Raw genomic sequence first — 16017 nt, 5'->3', positions numbered from 1 at the left:
AGCGGCGGCAGAGGAAGAAGAACACCAGACAAAAAAGACAGGAGAAAGAAGGAGACCGGAAAAAGAAGCAGGAGAAGCCTGGAGGAGGAAGAAGCGGAAGAAGCCCAGAGGAGGAAGATGCGGGGAGAAGAAGAAATTTTTTATAAAGGACATTTTTAATAAAGCACTTGTTAAAAACTGTCTATTGTCTTTTGTCACACTACACCAGTGTTTCTCAACTCCAGTCCTCGAGGCGCCCCAACAGGTCATGTTTTCAGGATTTCCCTCAGATGAAATGGCTGGGGTAATTACCAAGGCAGTGAAACTGATCAAATCACCTGTGCAAAATAATGGAAAGCCTGAAAACATGACCTGTTGGGGCGCCTTGAGGACTGGAGTTGAGAAACACTGCACTACACAACTTATTTTTTGGTAAATGGATAGGGGTACAATGTACCCGATACCCATTCACATAGGGAAGTGGTGGGATCTGGGGGCCCCCTTGTTAAAGGTGGCTTCCACATTCCCATAAGCTCTCTGCCCGCAGACCCCGACAACCACCAGGCAAGGGTTGTTGTGAAGAAGCCCTTGTCCTCATCAACATGGTGGCAAGGTCCTTTGGGGTGGGGAGCCCCACCCCCCATGTTGAGGGCATGCGGTCTGGTATGGTTTAGGAAGGGGCCCTCGCTTGTCCCCTCCCTTTCCTGACCTGCCAGGCTGCATACTCATATAAGGGTCCGAATCCATACTAGAACCAAGGATTTTTTTTTATTTTTTTTAGCCGGCAATTCTTTTTTTTTACATTCAGCTGTCAGCGGGGAAGCACGCCGATAGCTGATGACTCATCGGTTGTTAAGGATGCGGTGGCTGACTTCCTGGTTCCCTCCTTGGCAACCAGCTATATACAATGTAAACAAAAACGCAAAACGCAAATCGTGGAAAAATCGTAGTAAAAACTCCTGTCCAAAAATGCAAGCACCACAAAAAGCACTGCAGAAACACTCAAAAGCAACATGCATAGATGTGAATCAAGCTATACTGAGCATGCATTTTATGTGTAGTGTGGAGTGAAAGTACCCTAATGCCTAGTACACATGACCGGGTTTCCCGACGGGAAAAGGTCTATCTGAAATCCTGAGGGGAAAACCAAGAACCTGCTCTATACTTTTCCCCCGTACAGACGACCGGTTTTCCCGTTGGGAAAACTCAGATGAGAGCTTTTCTTCGGGAATCCCGACCATGTTTATGCTCCATCAGAGTTTTTCCCCACAGGAAAACTGCCAAAAATGACCGGGTTCTGCTACACATGGCCGGGTTTTCTAATGGGAAAAAGTCAGGAATCCCAGGGGGAAAAAAGAGAGCTGGTTCTCTTTTTTTTTGTCCGGCAGGTTTGTCAGTTTTCCCGGCCAAAAGCTCTCCTCGCAGTTTTCCCGTCGGAAAACCTGGTCGTGTGTACGGGGCATAAGGCTATGTGTACACTAGCTTTTACAGTAAAATGCCCTAGCTTACTGCGCAAGCTAGGGCACTGTTGACTCCAGCAGAGAGCAGTGCAAGGCATGTTTTAGTGCTTTGTTATGCTTGTTTTAATTTTTTTTATTATTATTCACATAGGGGTTTATTTAATAAAATCTGGTACAGCAGTGCATGGTAGCCAATCAGATTCAAATTTCAGCTTGTTCAATTTGACATTTTGACAAAAAAAAGGAATGCACCGGATTTTGCACTCACCATTTTTATAAAATCAACCCCATAGTGACACTTTATTCAGGTCATTGCACAGCAGCGTGGCATGCTGAATTTTTCTGCACTGCAATGTGTCTTCCTTGTGCCCTAGTAGTGAACTGCGTTTATCTAGTGCGGAAACGTGCAGGTCACCTCAGATGGTTTAAACAAGCTCTTTACTTCTTTTCCCTGTTATGGATTTCCTCATGGAACGCTTTCAAAGCGCATCACATGACTTAGTTGAACTAACTATTCGCCAAATATGGCAATCAATGGGTCCATAATCGCAATAGACATCAGCTGCGCTAGGCCCTTTCACATCTCACCATCTGAGTCTGTCAGCTGCATTTCCCTGCGATTTCGCTTTGAAAGAAAAGTCTGGCTTCAAGCCCTCCTCATCTTGCCATATACAATCTGCGGTCAGCGTAGATGTGCACAGAAGACGGGAGAGAGAGGCTATAGGAAGGGCAAAGTAGGAGACACAAAGAAAATGAAAGGGGGGATGAAAGTAAGGAGGGGTGTGGGAGGAAAAGTAGGCCGGAGTTTTCAGGAAATGGGGATCATAAGGAAGAAAGGTGGGGGGAGCAGAAATCACGGCTCAGCAAGAAACACACCCAGAGTTTGTGCTGAGACAGGATTTCTGGGGTTGAGCGGTGTGGGGAAGGCACCTTGCCAAGTGCTCGGTGGGGGCTAACATATCATGGGATGCTGTGGAGAAGAAATGGCGAAGGGGGGGACGGGGGACTTTGTTGTGTAACCTCTTCTCTACCGAAAGGTGAAATGCACATTTTTTTTCTCTTCTCATTCCCTGAAGGTCTGTTGGTCAGAGCTGCTGAGAGGAGGGATTTTTAAATGACCACTGCTGTCTACAAAGCACTTTTCCAACTTTAGTTTGCCACACAGAGGGATGCTTAGCGCAGATATTTTACATTTTGGACTGCCTCCTGTCTGTACCCTTGCGTGACCCTGCTAAAGATTCCTTTGTGTGTCATATGTTATTGTATTACTATTAACTCCATAGGTGTATCTGGCGTGTTGCTGAGTACAGGAAAATAAAAATCTTTCAGTTCAGCATTACTGGCAGCTGACCCTCATTTCCTATGTGCTGTTTGTCCCATAAAAATATTTTGCTGTGACAGGGTCATGATCCGTTACCGATTTACAATATGTTCTGTGTGCCGGATAACAATCTACAGATCTTTTTTAGGCATTCTAAAACTAAAAAAAAAACAAAAAACACTTCAGCCAAAACTCTATAGTTCTATCAGGGAAGCTGTCAGGTTTTTATTGCTATCTGTGTCCATGTTAGGGAAATTGACCATCACTTCCTAAGGTCGGGTTCACACATATTCGGCTGCAGGTGTGTGCCTGGGGTCCAATGTGTTCCTGTACACCGGTTCAGGTGTGACTCAGGCCCAAATTTTAGCCTGAATTCGCACCGGACCTAAAGATGCACCAGACCCTTTTTCAATCTGGACCGCGGCCGCACCGGACATGTGTAAACGGCTCCATTGAGAGCCCGTCACACTTGCCTGTCATGCGAATTGGATGCATCCAATTTGCATATGTGTGAACCCAGCCTAAGGATTGAATATGATGGCAAATCTCTCCAAAGAGGGTACAGACAAAAGCAATACTTTTGGTAGCTCAAGGAACAGCTAGGGCTCTTGCACAGAGATCTGTCTTAACCCCATATTTACAAATGCACCACAACTTTATGCCTTGCACGAGGTTGTGGTGTGTTTACAGTGCTTACCCATCTACTTGAATGTATAGCATTAGGCGGGTAGCACTGCATGTCAGGTAAACTTTGATGAAATACTCACCTAAGTCCCAGGTCCAGGCCCCTCACTGCTGCTGGTTTCTGGTGCAGGGGACAGCTGATCTAGGGCTGCAATAGTCCCCCAAGGTAATCAGTCCCCTGCTGTTCCCCTGTTTTAAAGTAGTCCTCTTCTCTCTCCTAATAGGACTCTGCTGGCGACCATTCCACCTCTCCTCACCCTTGCAGAAAAGGAGAAGACTCGGGCCGGTTGTGTCATGGGTGAGTTACAAAGGGCATGGGATGGTAAACAGTACTTAAAGGGGTTGTAAAGGAAACATTTTTTTCCCCTAAATAGCTTCCTTTACCTCATCCTTTACTTACCTCATCATTTGATTTTAGTTTTAAATGTCTTTATTTCTTCTGAGAAATGCTCACTTCCTGTTCTTCTGTCTGTAACTCAACACAGTAATGCAAGGCTTTCTCCCTGGTATGGAGAAAGCCTCTTGAGGGGGCGAGCAGGCAAGTCAGGACACTCTCTACTTTGCAGATAGAGAAAGGAGCTATGTGTTAGTGGGCGTCCTGACACTCCTGCTCACCCCCTCCCCCCTCAAGAGGCTTTCTCCACACCAGGGAGAAAGCCTCGCATTACGGTGTTGAGTTACAGACAGAAGAACAGGAAGTGAGCATTTCTCAGAAGAAATAAGGACATTTAAAAGCAAAATCGAAGGATGAGGTAAGTGAAGGAGGACTGCACTAAGGTAAAGGAATCTATTTAGGGGGGGGGGGGGGGGAATGTACTTTACAACCCCTTTAATCCATATAATTTCCTTCTATAATATAATTAATGATAATAAAAAACATTAGACATACTTTAATGGATTGAAATTGGCCGCGGACCTTTATTATTGGCAATAAATTATTATATTTGAATCCAATTTCATAACACATGCATTTGACGTTTTATCACCAAATATTTTCACACCAAACCAAAATTATTATATAATTTACACACATCTTAAATTCATATACAATAACTCAGCCATTACAGCTCGAGTTATAACTATTTTAACCAAAAAACTGTCCCCTTTCATTTACAGAAAGGGACGGATACACAACAAGGGCCGCGACAAGGGAGGGTTGGAAGCTTCTTCTTCTTCTTCTCATGTTGAGCGCCGACTGAAAACTGTGGCGCAGATCTTTTAAATTTATATAACTTCTGTTAGCTCGTGCCCTGACAGTTGTGACCATGTGACCTCCTGAACCAATTACATTGCAACATTAAAAACTACCTGTTGCTATGGGCTTTAAACTATGTATATAACTGTCACGCTCCAATTGGTGTGCGAGGAAAATTACTTGCTCGCACATTTTTTATTCAGATTTTTTTTCTAAAGCGATCAGTTAGAGGAGTGTAGGAGGGGGTTTCGTTTTACCCCAGAGAGGGGCTTTGAAGCCTAAAGGTGGATACACATTATACAATTTTTGTTGGTTAATTTTCTTTAGTTTTATCATCAACTGGGTAGTGCAAGGACTTGCCTGATTGCATAAAATTAGTGTTTAAGTTTGACCTCATATTATACGGTTATGGTAAATCTAAAGGAAAGTTGTACAAGAAAATTGTAAACTGTATACTGTTTAGCCAGATTAAAGCGGAGTTCCACCCAAAAATGGAAGCTCCGCTTATCTCTCCCCCCCCCCCCGGTGCCACATTTGGCACCTATTGGGGGGAGTGGGTTTCCTGTCAAGAACAGGTACTCTCTTCCACTTCCATATAAGGGCGCCACGGCGACCTACAGCATTTCTGGCCCCTCCTCCCCTCCCCCCACTGCCTTTGGGAGACACACAGGTCCCAGAAGACAGCAGGATGTGCAGCGCGACTCTCCCATGTGCAGTAGGAAACAGGCTGTGAAGCCGTAAGACTTCACTTCCTGTTTCCCTTAGTAAAGATGCCGGCACCTGCACCCGAAGCCGATGGACGGATCAGCTTTGGGTGCTGACATCGCAGGCTCCCTGGACAGGTAAGTGTCCTTATAAGTCAACTTACATTTTTTTTAAAATACAGGCTGGAACTCCATTTTAACTCCAGTAAAATGAATAAATCCACCCTTGCAGTGGGTCCTCCTCCCCCACCCTGCAAGGGCTAAATGTTTGGGAGAGAGGAAGAGGCTTCCAGAGTTGGGTTTTCAAAAGTCTTATGAAGTTAACTTTTTATGCCATACCCAATACCTTGTTGCTTATTAAATTGGAACTCCTGTAAATCATTTTTTATTCATTATGATATGAGTGGAAATGGTTTTAAAATGTCCTAAATGAACAGATTTATGTAAGCAAACAGGAAATAGAGATAAAGACAGCAATTAAATTTTTTTTTTTTTTTTTATAATAGTGTGTGGAAGGTTTTGAGCTTCTGTCAGTTTTATATTTGTACCTGTCGAGGAAGTGGTCAGAAAACTTACCAACAGGAACACAGATTTCCATAAAAACCTGACCTACTCCTCCACTACTAAAAGTTTTGGTTGGCGCTCCACTTTAAGTGAACCTATGCAGTCTTGGAGCTGATACATTAAGGGGTTCTAACTAGAGTTGAGCGAACCCGAACTGTAAAGTTCGGGTTTGGTATGGACTTTGGGTCAGGTATGGTTCGGTACGGACTTTGGGTCATTCGCTGGGCTGTGTCCAGCGGTGAGAGGAGGTCGGCGATGCTGCGCTCTGGATGGATCTTCTCATCGCTGGAGATCACCCGCACCAGTCGCTGGATCTTCTCATCGCTGGAGATCACCCGCACCCGTCGCTGGATCAGGACAACGTTGGAGCAGGAAGCCGGGAACGAGTGGATTATCACCGCTGGAGTTTTTTTATTTTTATTTTTTTATTAATAAAGGACTTTATTCTACGGTGTGTGTTTTTTTTAACAAGAATTTACACTTCCTTCGTAAAATGGTAGGGGTACAGTGTACTTCATTACCATTTCACACGGGGGGGGGACAGGATCTGGGGGTCCCCTTTGTTAAAGGGGTCTTCCAGATTCTGATGAGCCTCCCGCCCGCATACCCCCACAACCACCGGGCAAGGGTTGTGGGGATGAGACCCTTGTCCCCATCAACAACACCCCAAAGCACCCTCCCAATGAATGAATGAATGAATGAAAAACTTATATAGCGCGGCACATGCGAACTGAATCGCCTCTGGGCGCTTGAATGTTGAGGGCATGTGGCCTGGTGCGGTTCAGGAGAAGGGGGCCGCACTCTGTCCCCCCCTCTTTTCTGCAGCCGGCCAGGTCAACGTGCTTGGATAACGGGTCTGGTTATGGATATTTAGGGGGAACCGCACGTCATTTTTTTTTTAAATTGACGGCGGGGTTCCCCTTAATATCCATACCAGACCTGAAGGGTCTGGTTATGGATATTTAGGGGGAACCGCACGTCGTTTTTTTTTTAAATTGACGGCGGGGTTCCCCTTAATATCCATACCAGACCTAAAGGGTCTGGTTATTGAATTTGCGGGGACCTCCGCATTTTTTTTTTCTAAAAGTCCGTGTCATATTGACTACAACGGGGTTCGGAGTTCGGGTTCGGGTTCCCGAACCCAAACTTTTTTTTTAAAGTTCGGGTTCGGACCCGAACCCGAACATCCAGGTGTCCGCTCAACTCTAGTTCTAACAGCAGAGGCAATACATGGGCTTCCTGCTTATGTGATGAATGATCACATGATCACTGCGATTACCTGTGACAGTGACAGTGATCATGTGACTGGGAACCCAAACTGTAGGCTCACGTTCAGTGACAGCGCCGGCACAGTACTGGGAACGCTGAGTAAGCAAACCCTCTACATAAAACAGAGATGCTGGTTGTACTCATGTTTGTGGTAGCACAGCAATACCACCATCCTGCTGCTACTTAACTTATATGCACGTGGCCGGCATTGCTATTGCAGAAGTTTTTACAAAGAACTGAATGGTCTTCGTAAAAACTGGTATCAAAAAATGGTCAGCAGCATTGTCTATGGTCTCCCTACAGCAAACCTTTCTCCATTCCTGACTTACTATAACTTGTTCTGTGCTGTGTCCCTGTGTGGAAGTGGCCATCTTCAGTGGCGTCTCCAGCTTTCATATTTAGGGGGGCACATGGGGGGACAGGGACAAAAGTAGGGGGGCAACTATAAAATGCAATTTTATATATATATATATATATATATATATATATATATATACAGGGCCGCCATCAGGGGGGTACAGGCAGTACACCTGTCAGTGGCCCGGAGGCCCCCAGGGCCCCGGATGGCAACCCCCCCTTTTTTTATTTATTTTTTATAAAAAAATATATATTTTTTTAATATATTTTTATTTTGTTTTTTATTAAAGGGACATTTTTTTATTTATTTTTAGGGGTCCGGAGGTTCCCAGGGGCCCGGAGGCCCCCAGGGCCCCAGATGGCAACCCCCTCTTTTTTTATTTTTTTTTATAAAAAAAATATATTTTTTTTAATATATTTTTATTTTATTATTTATTAAAGGGCCAATTTTTTTTTTCTTTTTTAGGGATCCGGAGGTCCCCAGGGGCCCGGAGATCCCCAGGGCCCTGGATGACAACCCCCCTTTTTTTATAAAAAAAATATTTTTTTATATATCTTTATATTTCTTTTATTTTTATTTTTATATATATATTTTTTTATAAATGTTTTATTTATTTTTTTATATATTTTTTTATTTTTATTTTTATCAAAGGGCCCAGAGGTTTCTTTTTTATTTATTAAAGGGCCCAGAGGTCCCCAGGGCCCCAGATGGCAACCCCCCTTTTAAAAAAAAAATATATATATTTTTTTATTTCTTTTTTTCTTTTTATTAAAGGGCCCAGAGGCTACCCCCTTTTTTTATATATATTTTTCTTTATTTCTTCTCTAATTTGTAAAGGCCCCCCCCCCTGCTTCTCAATTCACGACAGCCCCCCCCGCTTCTCAATTTCAGGCGGCAGCACCCCCCCCCCGGTTCTCTGCTCCAGGAGTGCCCATGCCTGAAGCTGTGTAAGGGGCCCCATAATTCCTGATTGCGGCCCTGTATATATATACATATATATATATATATATATATATATATATATATATATGTAGCGCCTGTGAACTTTCAGTACCGGTGCTATTTTAATTTTAAGGGGGATGAGAGAGTTAGTTAGCTCTCATCCAGTCGATTTGTCTAAATTGGGTCTCTGCTTCAGCTGGGCTGTACTGTGGGCTCATTCTGTTGTTGCTGGGGTGCTATACCACCCCGGAGCGACAGGTGATGCCAGTGGAGCCTCTTGCCAGCAGCCAATCAGGAGGGGTTTTCCCTCGCGGGGCATGCTGGGAGAGGGTACTTCTGGAGCAGACGCCAGTAGGCGGTCTCTTGTTCCGGGTGCGGTACCCACCTTCAGGGTGACCACACATCATGGCCCCCGGCGAGATGGCCTACCAGGCCGGGGTGCGCGTGCCATGCAGTGTTCCTGGTTCCGGGACCATGTTGGCCCGGAGCAATTGAAGCTGTGGGGGGGCCCCAGTAATTTACTGGGTCCCCAAGTTCTGAGGAAAGATCCCAAGCGAGATAGCTGTTCGGTGGGGAGTCAGCCTGAGGAGAGCCAAGAGAGGCAGGCAATCCAATAGGGCCTCGACAATCCATCGGGGATCAAGGTAACCGGACACTGAAAGGTTGGATGTCAGCCACCTGTCAGTCGGTGACCCAAGTGAGAACTACCTGAGGGAAATTCAGGCATAAATACTACTGAAGAGGATTTTCCTCCATTATCTACGTCCTAGGAAAGGGTCTGTGGCAGAGACTTGTTTTCCTCAAAGTTCCGAGTGATACCCTGGCTGCCAGGTCGGTGTGAGAGGCCTGTCCAGGTACACTATACCCACTCCGACTGGAGTGGTGACGAAAGTAAAGTGTCGTGGGAAGCAGGACTGCTTCCGTACTACTGAACCTGAATCTGCTATTTCTCCTCCTCATCCATCTTTGCTATCTACCTCAAGTTTATTGTTTACCGTGTTGGGTAAAATAAAGCACAAGAAAAGACACCTGCTGTTTGGACATTCCATCATTGCTGCTCTCATCATCTACCCCTAGACGCTCACAGAGGTAACACGCCATCCCAATTCTATCCAGTGGCTCCTTCGGGGGTGAGCGCTAGATATATATATCCTGGGGCCCTTTACTACGATCCCACAACGGGATATTTCACATGTTCTGCAGTGAGCTCCCTTCCTACTATACTGGGGCCCCCCAGAGTGGCAGAAAACAAGAGATATATGTCACCAGCACACCAAGAAAATATAAGGGTCCAAAGCAGTGGGAGAACTATCAGGGTTGCAAAGGTTGTCTTGCCACCGGGCCCTGGTGTTCTGCCACTGTGGGGTTCCCCAGCTGTCTTGTCCCTGCTATTAACAGTGCTGGTCTGGCATCTGACTCCTTGGCAGCGGTGGCAGTCTATTAGGACCTAGTGCTGGTGACATTATGGGTGCATGCACGGGGAAAGCTGGCACTATTGGTTATAGAGAACCAAGCCCCAAGCTGGTCACCTAGCAGCAGTAATGCTGTATAACCTTCTCTGTTGACATGCTGATCGGGATGAGATCCTGGTGATGCTCCCAGTCAGATCTAATAAACACAGTATTTATTAGCATCAAGAGTACAACCACATATATATAATCAACCGTATATTCAGCAGCCATGTGGGCTCTATGCCTGTAAAGTGTGGGCTTTGATCAATAAAATCACTGATATTTAACTCTAGGATTTTACTAGGAGCATCACCTGGATTGCATCCCGATCAGCTTGTCAGAGAAGGCTCCACTGCTGCTAAGCAACCTGCAGGGAGCTCAACTGTCTACAACCAATAGAGATGGGCTCGGGTGTGTTTGAAATCCCACATGCCCGATCCCGCCAGGAAGTCGACACTCCACAGTGCTAATCACAGCCACTGAGACATTTCCTGATTTGTGCAGCTGTGGACCGGGAAATGTCTCACTGCCTGTGATTAGCGCTGTGCAATGTGGGCTGCCTGGCAAGCTCTGGCATGTGGGATTTTGAACATGCCCAGCCCATCTCTAACAACAAATTGTGCTGTACATCAGCCACATAAAGTAACCAGCACTGGGTTCCAATGTGCTGCCGCCACTGCCATGGAGACAGGGACCAGCGCTGTGAATAGCCGGGATAGGACAGCAACTCTGGTAGTTCCAGCACTGGTCCACACTGGGAGGATTCCTCATCCACCTATAATGTGTAGATGGGGGAATTGGATCATTTCTTTTTTTTTTCATTCAACCTAATAGTTGAATGAAAAAAAGTGATCAATGTATGGGCTGCCTAAGAGCTAAGACCAGCCATAGACAGTTTAAATCTCAGCTGGTTCAGCAGGAACTGGCTGAGATTTGAACCATTAAAGCAGATTCTCTTATGATTATCACTAGTGGTTGATATAGCCACTAGTGATAAGTTTGTCGGGAGAATATAATTGCTGGGCAGGAGGGATATTCCCCTGTCAGGACTGTCTGTGTTGATGGGGAAATCATGCAAGTTACTTTCCTGCAATCTGTGGATGCAGGAAAGAAATTTGCATCGTATATTACCTGCCTAACTGAAAGTGAAAGTAAATTGTGAATGCCTTGAAAGAACAGGAGAGGGGGAGGGAGACAGATGGGGGAGAGAATGGATGGAGATAATGCAGTTCAGTAATTACAGTGTACTGCAGTCTGCAGTGCACACACTTACCCACGGTCCAGGCTAGAATCTCAGGCATCATTCACACACAGCCAGGAATGCTGCTGATTTTCATATTTCCCGCCCACACATCCCCTTTCTTCAGATACAGCACACAGGGATAGTGTGGGCGGGACTGAAAGGAGGAGGAGGAGCTGTATTCCTCCCTGCTCATATGTGAGGAGAGTGAGGGGGTGGCTGGATTTGCTGGGCTGTGAAAGAGTGTCATAGATTGACACTCGGCTCAGCTTGCAGTCACCACTCTCGGAATTTACAGGCTGGTTCTCCTGTCCTAAGGACGGGAGAAATCAGTCTGTTTTTTCAGTAACTGAGATGAAGACTTGGGCCCCCCCCCCCCCCCACAGTGCTCGTGGAGTCCTTCCTGCAACTCGCTCTTCTCTGTGCCAGTGAGAATGCAGGGGAAGGAGCAGATCGGGCGGCTGTGGTGTGAGCGCTCGCATTATGCAGTGTCAGCAAGCAGAGGGAGGGGGGAGGAATCCCCCGCAGAGCTGATTGGGGACGCTCTCCCTCTCAGGAGAGACTGTTACTCCAGGGGCGGCCCGAGCAAGATACAAAAAATGCAAACAAAAATTAAAAAGATTCTTGGGCGGGGGGGCACATGGTGGGGCACAGCATAATGTTGGGGGGTCAGGGCCCCCTCTGCCCCCCCTAGGGATGCCATTAGCCATCTTGGTAGAGGCAGGGCTTTCCTTCCGCATGTTAGAGCCCCTATAGCAAGCACGAAGTAAGCAGCACAGCAGTGTTATCCTCAAATCTCACTCCAGTTCTTATGAGACCAGCAGTCAGAGGCAGCAGTTCCCTAGATCTCACACTGTTATACATCTATGAGGCTTTAGGTACTCCCATATATCAGGAAGGGCACTGGTATTCGTGAAGAATTCTAGACAAAGGGTACAGTTTTCAGGGTGCTGCTAAGGCACAATTAATATTAGATTTTCTAGATTTTCCCTATAAATTTTTCCCTATAAATGTTTGAATTCAGTTCTACTTTAAGTCAGTGCACATAAAACAAAAAACATAATTTTTTTAAATGGACACATTAGTAAAACACCTAATACAGTCTACCCTCATGACAGCATGTAAAAGTAAATAAAGCTGCCTTTCCCAAAGTGAGAATCTCACCAAAATTCCATGTTCTGAAGCCTGGTAAATATGCACAGAAGCATAGTGCAAAACATTTGAGGATACATAAAGCCACTTGAATATTAAAAGAATAATTGTAACCAAAATGTAAAATGTAACCTTGAGATGTGTAGCCATAAGTACACCAATCCACCTAGTTACTTTTGTCAGCAGTCTGGTGATCTAGAAACCTTGGCCTATAATACAAGAGTTGTGTTACCAAATACACGCACTGCAGAATCGCATATGGAAATCTTGATGTAAACTAAGATTTACTAAGGTTTTACTAAAGCTGACCATACACTAACCTAAAAGATTCCTCTATCCATGCAAACAACATGGATGGATGAATCTATCCCTGAAGGTTATTGTTAGGCTAGGTTCACACCACGATTTTACCATCCGATAAACGGACCGTTAAATCGGATGGAATCGTATGTGACAAAATCGTATGTAATCGTATGTCAAAATTGTCACTAAAAAATCGGATCCTGATTTTAAATAATGTCTGGGAAAAAGAAGATTTTTGAAGTTATGGATATTCAGGGGAACCCCGCCGTCAATTAAAAAAAAAAATGACGTGCGGTTCCCGGTAATATCCATAACCAGACCCTTCAGGTCTGTTATGGATATTCAGGGGAACCCCGCCGTCAATTTAAAACAAAAATGACGTGCGGTTCCCCCTAAATATCCATAACCAGACCCGTTATCCGAGCACGTTGACCTGGCCGGCCGCAGAAAAGAGGGGGGGACAGAGTGCGGCCCCCCTCTCTCCTGAACCGCACCAGGCCACATGCCCTCAACATGGGGAGGATGTCCCCATGTTGATGGGGACAAGGGTCTCATCCCCACAACCCTTGCCCGGTGGTTGTGGGGGTATGCGGGCGGGAGGTTTATCAGAATCTGGAAGACCCCTTTAACAAAGGGGACCCCCAGATCCTGACCCCCCCCCTGTGTGAAATGGTAATGGGGTACACTGTACCTCTACCATTTCACGAAGAAAGTGTAAAGTATTGTAAAAAAAACACACTGACACAAAAGAATAAAGTCCTTTATTAAAAAAAAAAAAACATCCAGCGGTGACAAATCCACTCGTTCCCGGCTTCCTGCGTTGTCCTGATCCAGCGACGGGTGCGGGTGATCTCCCGCGATGAGAAGATCCAGCGTCGGGTGATCTCCGCTCCGGCGATGTGAAGATCCATCCATCTGGCGCAGCAGCATCCCGGACCTCCTCTCACCGCTGGGCACAGCCCAGCGAATGAGCGGCTGAAGCGGTGACATTTCTTATATAGAGGAGGCAGAGCCACCCGTCACGTGACCCCGCCCCCTCTGACGTACCCTCTGCTACGTCACTGGGGAAGACCAAGAAGAGGAAAGACCTTTACCGCAATGCACGTCGGGAAAGTTTCCCGACGGAGCATGCGCCCTACGCTCGGCGCGGGAACGCGCCTAATTTAAATGATTCCCGCCCCCTACGGGATCATTTAAATTGCGCGCACTTACGCCGGGCATTTTGCCGGAGCGCCCACGCAATTTACGGAGCTACTGCTCCGTGAATCGCGGGTAGCGCAGAAAATTTGCGGGGGCGCAGGGCAAAAACGGTGCCCTGCGCCTACGTAAAAAAAGCGCAAGGCTACCTGAATCTGGGCCAATGAATATATTTACCCTTTAACGGCTAAAAGAAAGGGCAAAAGCGCTTTCCCATGTGCTGCGACTGTGGACCGACTAGGAACCATGTAACTGCCACCAATACACCGCATGACCCCTGTGGAGGCGGGGGAGCTAAGATGGAAAAGGCTCGGCTGAGTGGGCAGACCAAAAAAGGTCTCCGAGCCTGTGGGGGGCCGCACTGATACCCCACGCGTGGGGGGCGAGGGGGGGATCTGGAGGGAGAGACCCAAAAGACCAAAATGGTGGCCATCAAAGACTGGAACCGAAAAAGGGAGCACCCCAAGCTGTAAAAGTAATAATATTGTATTGTATTGTATTGTATATTGTAAAATGTAACCTTGAGATCCACCTAGTTACTTTTGTCAGCAGTCTGGTGATCTAGAAACCTTGGCCTATAATACAAGAGTTGTGTTACCAAATACACGCACTGCAGAATCGCATATGGAAAGCTTGATGTAAACTAAGATTTACTAAGGTTTTACTAAAGCTGGCCATACACTAACCTAAAAGATTCCTCTATCCATGCAAACAACGTGGATGGATGAATCTATCCCTGAAGGTTATTGTATTCTGACAGCCAGTGCCAGTGGCCATAAGCTGACTGGCCCACCGCAGTCACTGTTCAGCCAAGAATTATCCACCCAACACCTTTAATTTCTGTATTGAAGGATGCCAGTCGTAGCATACTGACAGCACCACTGACTGCTTCAGCCAGCTTAAGGCCTCTTGCACACTTGACATTTTTGGATGTTTGTACAGCTGCTGTTTTTGGCTTCAGACGTTTTTTTTGTACAGTCAATAAACTTCCCAGCATGTTATCCTATGTGTCCATGTACACATAGGGGGTTATTTACTAAAGGCAAATCCACTTTGCACTACAAGTGCAAACTACAACTGCAAAGTGCACTTGAAATCGCACTGCAAGTGCACTTGAAAGTGCAGTTGCTGTAGATCTTAGGGGGACATGCAAGGAAAATAAAAAGCAGCATTTTAGCTTGCACATGATTGGATAATAAAAGTTTTTATAATGTTATTATAACGTCCAGTGTGCATGAGGCCTTATAGCTATTAATCAGAGATAAACCATTTTTTGATGGCAAAAGCTTCCAGAAGTATACTTTCAGTGACTTTGTAAGATGTTCTCTTAATTCTGTCTTTAGTGGATACTTACTTAGTCTGATGCTGCACCTGTCCCCCGCCAGCTCTGAAGCTTAGAACCAAGCAGTTAAACACTGCTGATTGCTTGGTTCTCAGAGCTCCCTGAGCAGACTGTCAGTCACTAGCTCTCTGCTCTGCCCCCGCTCTCACTGGAGTGCTGGGCTGTGGAGGGGGCAGTAACAGCCGGCTCAGGCTCTTAGCAGCTCGCTGAGAGGCTGAGCCGAGTGCCGATACAGGCATGTGCCTGGACCGGCTCTGTGATGTCAGTCGTCAGACACTTGCAGCTGCCCCCGAATCATACATAGATGACAGCTGGATGGGGTGGCTGCAAGAGCCCAGAAGAGACAGCAGTCCCCTGCTGACGTAAGTAAAGAAGATGGCAGCATGAGACCTGGCATGCAGGGGATCAGCAAATCGCAGAAGGACAATTCTGGATTTGTAGGATCTTGAGGATAACCCAGCAAACGAGGCCAGAGTTGATTAAAAAAGGATAACATGGAGGTGATGGGTCAAGTTCCTCGTTAAAGATTCCTTACAATGGGGCAATTTACTACTAAGTATGCTAGTTGAGCATATTGACTGAGTAGAAAAGTCAGTTTTGCATTGCGCTTCAGTCCCTCCTGCCTGCTTTTTTTTCTTCCTTCTTACCTGTTATCCCGGGTCGTCCTGAACTCAGATAATCACCTGCCCAGCAAATTCAGCATTGTCCTGCTGTTATCCGCAGCCTGGGTCCTGTGCCACCGTCTTTCAATCCGACTTCTGTGTTCAGGATGCCAACCCCTGATGATGCGTGCAAGGCACGCTTACTTGTCACTGCTCGTGCAAAATCCTGGGATATCAAATGTGATTTTTTTTTT

The sequence above is a fragment of the Rana temporaria genome, chromosome 1, assembly GCF_905171775.1.
Source record: "Rana temporaria chromosome 1, aRanTem1.1, whole genome shotgun sequence".
NCBI classification, from domain to species: domain Eukaryota; kingdom Metazoa; phylum Chordata; class Amphibia; order Anura; family Ranidae; genus Rana; species Rana temporaria.
This window is presented reverse-complemented; position numbering follows the sequence as displayed.